Source organism: Oryctolagus cuniculus, chromosome 13 (genome assembly GCF_051225735.1).
Source record: "Oryctolagus cuniculus isolate XC-2025 breed Fujian yellow rabbit chromosome 13, ASM5122573v1, whole genome shotgun sequence".
NCBI classification, from domain to species: domain Eukaryota; kingdom Metazoa; phylum Chordata; class Mammalia; order Lagomorpha; family Leporidae; genus Oryctolagus; species Oryctolagus cuniculus.
In genome coordinates, this window is record NC_142879.1 from 104,019,477 (window position 1) to 104,030,819 (window position 11,343).

Genomic DNA, 11,343 nt, shown 5'->3' on the forward strand with positions numbered 1-11,343 from the left:
TGGAAAGGAGCTCTTTGCTTGCTACCAAGATCTGGTAGACGCTGAATCCCTGTGGTCATGGGACACACGTGACGATGTGACCAGACCCTCCCCTCGTGACCTGACAATTACCTCATCTACAAGACCAAGCACACGTAAATTGCAGCCACAGTGCACTGGTTAATTCTCTATGTCAGTGTGGCTGGCCCACGGTGCCTAATATCTGGTCAAATATTATTCCAGATGTTTCCGTGAGGGTGTTTTTACATCGTAATTGCATTTAAATCAGTGCCTCTGGGCTCAAACTGCAGCTCCTCCCTCCATCTCCAGCCTGCTGACCCAGCCAACTCATGAAAGTCTTCATACACTCTGCCTCCGCATCTGCAGGTTTCTTGTCCACGGATCCAACCTGCTGAGGGGCAAAAATACTTTGCTAAACACTCGTGTCTGTGGTGAAGACCGTTGTGTTCTTGTGATCATTCCCTAAGCAGTAGGGTAAGACGGCTATTTGTAACAGCATTTACATCAATCAGGGATTTTACAGAACTTAGAGATTGGAAGTAGATGGCAGGATGCGCATGGGTTCTGTGCAAACACAGTGCCACTTTCTAGAGGGGACTCGAGCATCCGACAGTATCTGCACAAGGGCTTGGCTGTTTTTGCCGGATAACGAAGCAGGTGGCTCCGACTCTTGGAAGCTGCTCCTACTGTTTCCTTGCCCGATGTGCAGCTCACACGGCTGACTTCATGGGAAATCCCCTATGACTCACTAACGGCCGGGGGGGAAAAGCCAGGTCTGAGTTAAGGACACACGAGTGTCAGCCAGCAGCAGGGAGCGGTGTCACTGACAGCCATGTTCTGGGTGGCTCCGAGGGAGCGCGGTGCAGGGACGCCCTTCCAGGGGGCGGCACTGGGCAGGGACCAGGGGGCGGGGCTACCTGATGTAGAGATCTACACAGACTCACAGGCAGACACTAACAGGACGCACAACCGGACAAGGACTTAAAAGGAACAAGACTGAAGGGGGACCGGGAGAGTTTGGGGCTGGACGCCACTCGGCTGGGACAAATGGTGAAGATATTTCTGTCCTGTGTGAATGCCTGCCAAGGGCACACCCGGACTTAGTCACTGGGACCGTGGACAAAGCACCTCGCCCCCCCTTCCTTCTGGGATGCAGAGTCCAACAGGTTCAACAACGCGCAGCCAACAGCAGAGGTCAGTGCCGACCGTGATGAGGTCAACACTCAGTAAGGCTGGGTTCCCTGAGCCAAACGCCGGCCACCTGGTGGAGGCTGAGAGGCCTTCCATCATGGCGGGGCGGCAACTGGTCCCTTTTGGGGAAAAAAAATTATTTATTTATTTGAAAGGCAGAGTTACAGAGAGACAGAGGCAGAGGCAGAGAGAGAGGGAGGTCTTCCATCCGTTGGTTCACTCCCCAGTTGGCTGCAAAGGCTGGAGCTGCACCGATCCGAAGCCAGGAGCCAGGAGCTTCTTCAGGATCTCCCACGCGGGTGCAGGGGCCCAAGGACTTGGGCCATCTTCTACTGCTTTCCCAGGTCATAGCAGAGAGCTGGATCAGAAGTGGAGCAGCTGGGTCTCGAACCGGCACCCATATGGGATGCCTGCACTGCAGGCGGCAGCTTTACCCGCTACACCACAGCGCCGGCCGGCCCCGATCCAGCTCTCTTCTAATCACCTGGGAAAAGCAGCAGAAGATAGCCCAAGTACTGAACCCCTGCCACCCACATGGGAGACCCTGAAGAAGCTCCCGGCTTTGGCCTCACCCAGCGCGGCTGTTGCAGCCATCTGGGGAGTGAACCAGCAGATGGAAGACCTCTCCCCCTCACGTTCCCTCTCCCACCCCTCTGTAATCCTTTCAAAAAATATTTTTTAAAAAAAATTTTTAATGTAGAGAAAAAAGCGTAGCAGTGGGCTTATTCTAATGAAATTAAATTCTCTGACTCATTCCATGCACACTGTCATCCTGCCACAGGTGGCTTGAAGCAACAGTGCATGGAGTGGTCTACTGACAGCTCTGTCATGGGGCTCATGGGAAGACAATGTTTGCAAGGGTAGGGTGCTGCCCTGCGGGATGGGGCCACCCCCTAAACCAGCAGAACCACAGTGCCCAAGTCCGGGAACCAAGAGTGGAAAGTGAGAGCGACCCTCTCTGGTGCAAGGCCCGGAGCCAGTGGTGCCTCTGGTCCCTACACCTTGAGCTCAGCGAGTCTGTATGTCTGTAGGCACAGGGAAGAACCAGGGCATGCAGCGGAGATTCTGTTAAACTGGAAGCTCAGACTGCCCTCCAACCACTCCGGGACCCAACAGGCAGAGTCGGGGTGGCGCTACTGACCCAGGTGTCTGATCCAATTGCCAAGGGCAGGTTGGGTGAGGACAGGGAATTCTGGGAAGCCACAGGCCACCACTTGGCACTGTCTTCCCCCACGCACTGCTGGGAAGTGCCCTAGCACCAGAGTGCGGATTCTGGCCCATCCTGGCAGCGGGACAGGGCACACCACCCTGGGTGGGAGCCGGGCAGCTCCGAAGGCCTGGAGCTGTTAAATTCAAGCTGGTATCAGCATGTGGACCAACAAGGCCACCCCCCAGCTCTCTTCTTCCCGTGCTGTGGCCGGTGGGGAGCAGAGCCGGGCCAGTCCCCATGGGGGTGGGGGAAGACAGACCCTGGTGGAAAGTGGCTTCTTCCAGGTGTTAGTGGGTGCTGTTGAGCTGTGTGCTGGCAGCCCGGAGGCTCTGCCCAACGCCTCCTGGAGCACTGGGCCCATGACTGCAGCCTGAGGCTGCCCTCACCAGGACCCTTTTAATCCTAGGCCAAGGAGCAAGGTGTGGGGCTGGGGATGGGGCAGGGGTGAGAGCTGGGAGTAGGGGTGGGGAGGGTCAGGGCAGGGCGGGGCGGGGCGGGGGCTACAACATCTACCACTCAGTCTCCACCACCCAGAACTTGTAACTAAAATATTTAAAGCCCTGGGTTTTGAATGAAAATTAAAGGACAGATGTTGGCAAACAAACAAAACTACAGGCAGGACCACCCAGGGTGGGCGGATGAAGGGGTGAAGGCGGAGGGGAAGGGAGTCTGTGTTCAGGGGGGGAGAAGGGAGCCATGACTCTCAGCCAGCACCTCGCCTCGTGGTCCGGGCTAGGCAGTGGGGATCGTAGCACCCTTTGCATGCGTTTTTTCTCTTTCTTCCTTCTGATCCCAAAACTCTATAGGGAGAGTGCTTTGACTAACAGTGCAGGTGTGGGGTCGGGAGTCTGACGTCAGCAGCCCATCACCGTTCAGTAACTCTTGGGACTTTGTCCTTGCGGGGGGGGGGGGGGGACTGAGTGCTTCCTGTGGGCCAGGTACAAGGTGAAGGGCATAGGGGCCAAGAAGAGGGGCACCTCCACTTCCAGCATCCGCTTGGGTTTGGCCAGGGAGAGGCTCTGGCAGGAGGCAGGCGGACAAGGCGGTCAGAGCAGGCTGCACCAAATCTTGCAGCATTTGCCACACGGTGCTCCGTTCCCCGGGTTCCAGTGCCCACTCCCGTGGCCTCTTCTCTGCAGGTCTGTAGGCGGTCACGGCCTCTACACCTGGTGCTCCCCTGACTACCGCAGATCTGCCCGACTCCTGCCTGCACTGCTGTAAGCACTCCTAGGGCCAACCTCTGTGATGCAGCCAGGATCGGGCAGGCTGGCTTCGGACTGGACGGTGCCAGTCTGCACCTGTGCCAGGTGCACCTGAGACACAGTTCCTGAATGCCTGATTCTCACCCACCTGTGCCCTGTGCAGAGGTCTCCGGCCTCACACATATGTGGACACCTTAGTCAGTCTGCTGAATAGAGAGCCCCTACCCCCCCCACACACACTGGCTCAAATGCTCTCGTGCTTGCTGGAAGGATCTAGAACACTTGGTCTCTCTCTCAGTCACGGAAACATCTCGGGATGGATGATCCCCGATGCTGAGCGCAGTGGACGGCGGCTGCACAGCACGAAACGAGGCCCTCGTCCTTCCGGGCAGTGGGAGGGGCCTCGTCCAAGCTCCGTGGAGAATCAGCCTGGGTCTGAAGGCACGGCCTGGGGTCCCACGGGCAGCGCACACAAAGGGCAGCGCCCACCCCAGGCCCTCGGCTCCTCCTCCACCTGGCGGGGGACCTGTGTGGCCAGCACAAAGTCTGCACCCACTAGGAGCTCCCAAGCTGCCGGAGCAGGCTGTGTGCTGCATACCCAGGAAAACACAGGCCACCTGCTCCATGCCTTCCGGCCGGCATGCTCCCCCACGTGACTAGCTTCTCTGCTCAGTAAGAATCCAGATTCCCCTTTCTCTTTTAGACACAGCCCTCACTCTCCTATGCATTGCTCTCCCTGAACAAAAAGCTTAAAAACTCTAAAAAAAATTAAAAGTAGAACATTTAGAAACAAAGCAAAGCTGAGCGCTGTCCTCTTTTCTAGATCCATGGAAAGATGTCTCACTCCCCCAGCCTCCAACTGCTTGCTCTTTTTTTTCCCTCTTCTTTGTTGGCAAGTGGATCTGGGGGAGCCAAATACGTCAGCTGGTGTGCATTTCCTGCGCGGACACGTCACCATGTCATTCGAAGCTAATGACCATGTGTGGTCCTTGAAATCAGCGAGGTTGCTTCTCTCCAAAGAGCTGAGGTTGCTCTTCACCTGAGCCAAGCTGGAAGCGAACGAGTGGAAAACACAGAGGATTTCGGCTAGACCACAGGAGGACTGGATAAACCAGCGCATCGCAGACCTGGGGACCCCCACCCTCCCAGCAGAGAATTAGGGGTTTTTCAATTGTTTTCTTTCTTTTTTTTTTTTTCGGTTTTATTTAGCACCGTGACAATGGCTTCCATTTGGTGCTGCCAGAGAGCCCAAGCTCCGTGGAGGCCCCACAGGCAGGCGGGGCCTGCCGGCTGTCACCAGTCGCCATGGTGACCTCACAGCCAGCAGCTGCTCTGGCCACCCGGGGGCCGGGGGGCTGAACGGTTTCCAGGCAGGTCAGCGGGCGGTGGGCAGTGCCAGATGAGGCCAGAAGCCCGCAGGTCCCGGCCACTTGCTTAGCCTGTGCCTCCAGGCTCCTTCCCAGCAGGCTTGGCCAGAGCGGCCTGGGACAAGTCTCCCAGCCCTGGGAAAGTCTCGGCAGCCTGGAAAACACAGCACAGTTGGCTTTTTTTTTTTTTTTTTTCCCAAGGGCAAACAGAGTTTCTGGAATCTGAGACTCACTCTTCCTGTGCACCTGGTATCGTGTCCATTTTGGAGCTGCTGCTGGCCAGAGACCGGGAAGACGCCTCCAGATTGGAGCCCGGAAGTGGCCTCTGCTTTGTCCCCGCGACCTGCTGCCCCTCGAGCAGTCTCCATCCCCTCCCCCAGCACCCCTGCCTGGCACCTAGCTCCAAGCACACACACACACACACACACACACACACACAAAGCAGGCAGCGTTACAGCTGGCAGCCTCTCCCTACCCCCCCTCCATGGCCCACCTGCCCCGCCAGGCCAGCTTGGAGAAGGGGGCTCTTAAAGGGGGAGGGAGGGGGTCTCCAGCAAGACATCTGCTCCCCTGGCCGCGAGATCTGAAGGGCGGATGCAGGAGACCCGGGCAGCTCTGCCAAGCTGTGGCTCTGGCTCTCAGAGGTGGCTGCAGCCTTCCCTTTCAGCGCCTGCCGCCTCCCCTCCCCCTCCCCGTCAGCCGGCATCTCTGGGAAGAGAAGTGTCACAGCAAACTGCCACGGCAAACAAAGCTGCGAGCTGGCGGCTGGCCCAGCCTGCTGCTGCTGCCCCTGCAACCCGCCGGGCTCCCCGCTGCACCCCAGTGGGGCCCCTGGCCCTTCCTGGTGCGCTGATCCCAGCCCCCGGGGAAGCCCTGGGCCCTGGCCAGCTCTGTGTAAGACCCCTCCTTGCTTCTGCTCCTGGGCCGTCAGAGGCCTGGATGATGGGGCCAGGAAGAAGCCCTGTAGGCCAAGCGCCGTCCTCGGGGAAGGAAGGGACGCGCCTCCCCCAGTCAGCGTGTCCCATCTCTTGGCTAATGCCCCTGGAGGCTGGGACTTCCAGTCGTGTGAGCTGGGCCAGTTGGTTTGGGGATGACGGCAATTTCAAGAAGCAAGACAGCAACCACTGGGACCAGCACTGTGGTGCAGTGGGTTAAACCCCTGCCTGCAGCGCCAGTATCCCACGTGGGCACCTGTTTGATTCCCGGCTGCTCCACTTTGATCCAGCTCTCTGCTATGGCCTGGGAAAGCAGTAGAAGATGGCCCAAGTCTTTGGGCCCCTGCACCTATGTGGGAGACCTGGAAGAAGCTCCTGGCTCCTGGCTTTGGATCAGCTCAGCTCCGGCCGTTGTGGCCATCTGGGGAGAATGGAAAATATCTCTTTCTCTCTCTCTCTCTCTCTCTCTCTCTCTTTCTCTCACCTTTAAATAAATAAATAATATTTTAAAATAATAAAAAATAAAGATAAACAAAGAAGCGGCTCCAGCCTTTGGCCCTGCTGGGTGAAGCAGTTTATAAACCCAGAGGCCCAAATGTTTCTGTTGCCCCAGATGCTCAGGCAACCTGGGGTTTTCTTTCCCGCTGATTGTGCCCAGGATATGACAGCAGTGACCTTGAGGGCCAGGGGTGGGGCCCGGGCCACACGGAAGGCCACTTCCAAGCCCAGTGCCATGCCACAGTCCACAGAAGGTCCTCTTTGGAAGTCCCTGAGCCAGCACACAAGGCCGGAGTGACAAGATGGTCACGCCGCACTCAGCGGCCCGGCAGCGTGGGGCCGGCTTTCCTGCTTTGCAGACCTGGCCTGCCCACTGCTTCCTGCATCTGAGGGCTGCACACTGGCCTCTGCCTTCCGGTGACTCAGAGGCTCACAGGAAGGAAGTGTAGCCGTGGAGTTTGTCTCAGTGGCAGCCGAGCACAGCCTTCCCTGTCTCCTGACGGCTCCTCCCACAGCTCACCAGCCTCCTGCCTCGTGCAGGCCCGGGTTCTGCCGATGGTTCTGGGCACCGCACACAGCCTCCAGCTACACTGCAGAGAGCAGAGAACACAGAGCAGGACAAGGCCTTGAGGGTGGCAAGAGCTGACGCGTGTGCGTGCGGTAATGCACACACACACATGCACACACACATACACATGCACGCAGGCTCACACACACATGCATGCACGCTCACACACACACACGCATGGGCCCATGGCTGGGAGCGAGCGTTAACCCCCACCTCCTTCCTTGGACCCCCTCTCCCCCTCCCCCCATCTCCTGCCCCATTTCTGCTGTCCACACCGAGGGCCTCACTGCACACATCTCATTGCTGTTTGCGCCACTGTCACATCGTCGCCCACTGAACTGTCTCCTCCTCGGGTCCCAGGATGTCCAGGACAGTGAGGGCTCCTTAACCTCTTAAGAGTGAATGGAGGCCGGCGCCGCGGCTCAACAGGCTAATCCTCCGCCTTGCGGCGCCGGCACACCGGGTTCTAGTCCCGGTCGGGGCGCTGGATTCTGTCCCGGCTGCCCCTCTTCCAGGCCAGCTCTCTGCTGTGGCCCGGGAGTGCAGTGGAGGATGGCCCAAGTGCTTGGGCCCTGCACCCCATGGGAGACCAGGAGAAGCTCCTGGCTCCTGCCTTCGGATCATCGTGGTGCACCGGCCGTGGCGGCCATCGGAGGGTCTGTCTCTCTCTCTCTCATTGTCCACTCTGCCTGTAAAAAAAAAAAAAAAAAGAGTGAATGGAACCCTCACCTTCGGGTCTTCCTCTAATCCCCTTCCCAGCCATCAGCCCCCAGGGCTGCAGGGGGCACAGCCTGACACAAGCAAGGCTGCTTTCCTTGGTTCCTGACCCTTCTTAGCACCTGTGATAGAAAAGCCAAAGCCCTCAGTGAGCGTACTGAGTGGGCTTGGTTCTCCTGTGCGCTCCCCTGCAGAGCGATGCTGATGGTGCCATCAAAGGAACAAGGAAGCAGTGGGCTCTGCTTTGCATCGGCTCCTGCTGTCTCCCACGGGGGTCTCAGAGTCCTCCTGCAGGTGTGGCACCTCCAGTCCCCGGCAGCTGCGGGAAAGGGCGTCCCGTGCATGGCAGGTGCACCATGTGGCCATGCACAGACGCCAACCATGGCATCTTGGGGGAATCTGCCACTTAGCTTCTCTGAACCTCTGCTGCCCTATGAATGATGGGTCCCCGCCCTGCCGGCTTCCTAGATGGATGCTGAAGAGGACGTAGGGTAAGAGCTAGGAGAGGACTCTGGGAAAGCACTGCGTGGTGAGCCTCCCGAGGCTGGGGCACTGGGCATGTCCTGGAAACAGGACGTTAGGACACAGATGCAGACACACACACACACACAGGATGGCCCCCTGAGGACCAGCTGTCAGTCAAAGGAAAGACCTCGGAGGTAAACCAGCCTTGGGGTTGCACTTGCACTTGGGGTTGCACTAGGGTTGCACTCTAGACCTGCGGCTCATATGGAAACTGACTTAGGGCTGTGGCACGTTGCTAAGCAGCACAGCCCCTCCTTGCCTTTCTGCCTCCGTGGCCCCATGGGGCGTCCCCTGCGCCACGTTGCAGCTCTGCCCTCCAGCTACCTCTAGCAAAGCACTGGGAAACAAAGTCTCAATTCCCCCAGCACCGCACTCTCTCACTGCGCTCTCTCACCGGGCAGGGCAGGATGTAAGAGCAGTTTGCACCAAGGTGCTGAGATATCCGGAGAGCGTGCATCCTGCCCATCTCAAACCTACCCCACAGGGACCCCCGCTCCAGTGTGCCAGATGTGTGAGCTTCAAAAAGTTCATGGAAATGAATCAAAATGTAAGTTTAGGGGCTGGCATTGTGGCGCAGCGGGTAAAGCCACCACCTGTGATGCCATCATTCCATATGAGCACCTGTTAAAGCCCTGCTGCTCCACTTCCCATCTAGCTCCCTGCTAATGGCCTGGGAAAAGCAGTGGAAGATGGCCCAAGTGCTTGGGTCCCTCCCCCGACGTGGGAGACCCGGATGGAGTTCCAGGCTCCTGGCTTTTGGTCTTTAAGCAGGTGGCTGCTTGACCTGTTGCACCATAATGCCAACCCCTAAATCAGTTTCTTTGTAAAGCCGGTTGCCTGGGGATGTGACTGTAATGTGAAGTGGATGGAGACAGGCCGTCCGAGGGGCTGGTTCCTGACATGCACACTGGAGCCCAGGGAAAATCCAGTCTCTGCTGGGACTCACAGACCACAGGTCCCCGGGACAGGGAGGCACCTGCAGCTGCAGGCCCGCCATTGACCACCAAGGAGACCACAGCTGTGCGGGAGGCCAGGGAGCCTGGGCTAGACCAGGTAGCCAGCTGGAGCGGGCGCCCAGGGCCAGGTGTGCGGATTCCTGGTTTCGTTCCCGCTTTCGTAGGTGCTCTGTGAACACCTTTCCCGCCTCTGAAAGAGGAAGCGCAGGCTCCGCCCAGTGGGGCTGGAGCAGCTGCCATGTGCCAAGTGCCTCTCATTTTCTCCTCCCTGAAGCCCCCCCCCAGCACTCGGCCTCACCCCCACACTCTGGATCCCAGACATCGTAAGGTGGAGCCCCAGCTCACCCCAAGCCTCAGACAGCCCAGGAACAAGCACAGGGAAGGAACTCTGACTGCAGCCAGAGATGTGAAAGGGTTGGGGTGGGCGCTGGGCTCTAGTCCCGGCTGCTCCTCTTCCAGGCCAGCTCTCTGCTGTGGCCCGAGAGTGCAGAGGAGGATGGCCTAAGTGCTTGGGCCCTGCGCCTGCATGGGAGACCAGGAGAAGCACCTGGCTCCTGGCTTCGGATCTGCGCAGCGCCAGCTGTAGCGGCCATTTGGGGAGTGAACCAACGGAAGGAAGACCTTTCTCTCTGTCCCTCTCACTGTCTAACTCTGCCTGTCAAATAAATAAATATATATATACATATATATAAAAGGGTGGGGGGAGCTGAAGTTGCAGATAAGGAGGTCAGAGAAAGTAAAGACAAGAAAAAGTAAGCAAACAACCATGTGGCTACCGAGGGTGGAGGTGAGGAGCATACCAGGTAGAGAGCCCAGCATGTGCAAAGGCCCTGAGGCAAGAGCAGAGGGAAGGAGGGAGACAGGGGTGGAAGATGAGGTCGGGCAGACGCGGTGTGCAGGGAGCGAGGGGTACTTCTTCATGCAGACAAACTCCTGGGGCAGGCAGCAGAGGAATGCCCGGTCTGACCTGTGACTGATGACCTTGGCTGTGGCGTGGGTCACAGCAGGAGATGGACAGACGCCAGGGCAGAAGCAAGGAGGTCTGACGGTGGCTGATGCCGCAGTGGAGGCGACACACAGTCACTAAGAAGACATCTCAAGGGGGGACCCTGGCCTTCCTCGACTTTTCCGACCTCTTCCCAGAAAGTCGAATCGCACGCTGGCGCGTACCAGCAGGATGACCTGGACAGGGTCACTTCACCTTTGTCTCCAAGGCAGGAGTCAGGGTCACACTCACACTGGAGGGCTCTTGGGAGGATGAAGCCAGAGGCTTCCTGCCACCCTGCTGGGGGCCGGCTCCTGGCCACGCCCACGCCCCCTGACCTTGATACAGGCTGCCACCCAGACCTCACACCGGACACCGACTCCCCAGGGCCACACGTGCTTCCTGGCCCTCCTGGGCCTTGGTAGGCTGCAGCCAGAGGTGACCAAGGCCTGGTTGCAGACAATGGGGTGGACAGAGACCGCCAGAGACAGCACCCAGCACGTGGCAGGGCGCACGAGGTCCTAGGAACCTCAGGTGTGGGACCCTGGCTCTCCAGGGCTATTTTCCACGATCCTTTTGTCCATCCTCCTTACCACCAAAAAAGGTAAATAAGTTTGTATTTCCCCTTCCCCTCTCCCTCCCTCTCCCCCTCCTCCCCTTTAAAATAATAAAAAGACTTTTTAAAAAGGAAGGGTCGTAAGCTCTCAGGGGCACCATCTGTGACTCCCCATAATCTGGCTAAAGGGCACACCTTTGGGGGAGGCGGGTCTACAGCAGACTCCACCCAAATTCCTAGGCCCCGCCCTGCTGGCCAGCTGCCCCCTCTCTGGCCTCTGAAAGCCCGGGTTTCCCGCCCCCGCAGGCGGCAGGAGCCTTCCCGAAGCAGGTGAGGCCGGGAGCCTACTCCCCCCAGTCCTGGCTGGGCATTCACACGTCTGGGAGCCAAGAGGCTGTCTCAGCGCCGTCTGGGTGGGTGCCAGCGGACAGGAGAGACAACAGAGAGCAAGCCATTTTCCCTTCTGAAAAGATCTTCATTTCCACGCTAATTGCCATTTCTGGCCTGCCCAGGGTCTCACACTGGCCAGTCGCTGCTGGCCTGCTTCCTCCGGCTCCTTTCTCGTGGCCAGTTATAAATTGACAGGGAAAACACAGCTCCCCGGCCCCTTCTGTTGTCTCGTCCAGGGCGACT

The 11,343-nt window shown here is 58.4% G+C and overlaps 1 long non-coding RNA gene across 1 annotated transcript; it reads left to right on the forward strand.

The window, feature by feature from the left end:
• The first annotated feature begins 867 nt into the window (after positions 1 to 867).
• Positions 868 to 6,441, forward strand: LOC138844890 (uncharacterized). Its single transcript, XR_011381311.2, has 2 exons — positions 868 to 1,194; positions 4,427 to 6,441. It is a non-coding gene; the product is annotated as an uncharacterized LOC138844890 (long non-coding RNA).
• The last annotated feature ends 4,902 nt before the right edge of the window (positions 6,442 to 11,343 follow it).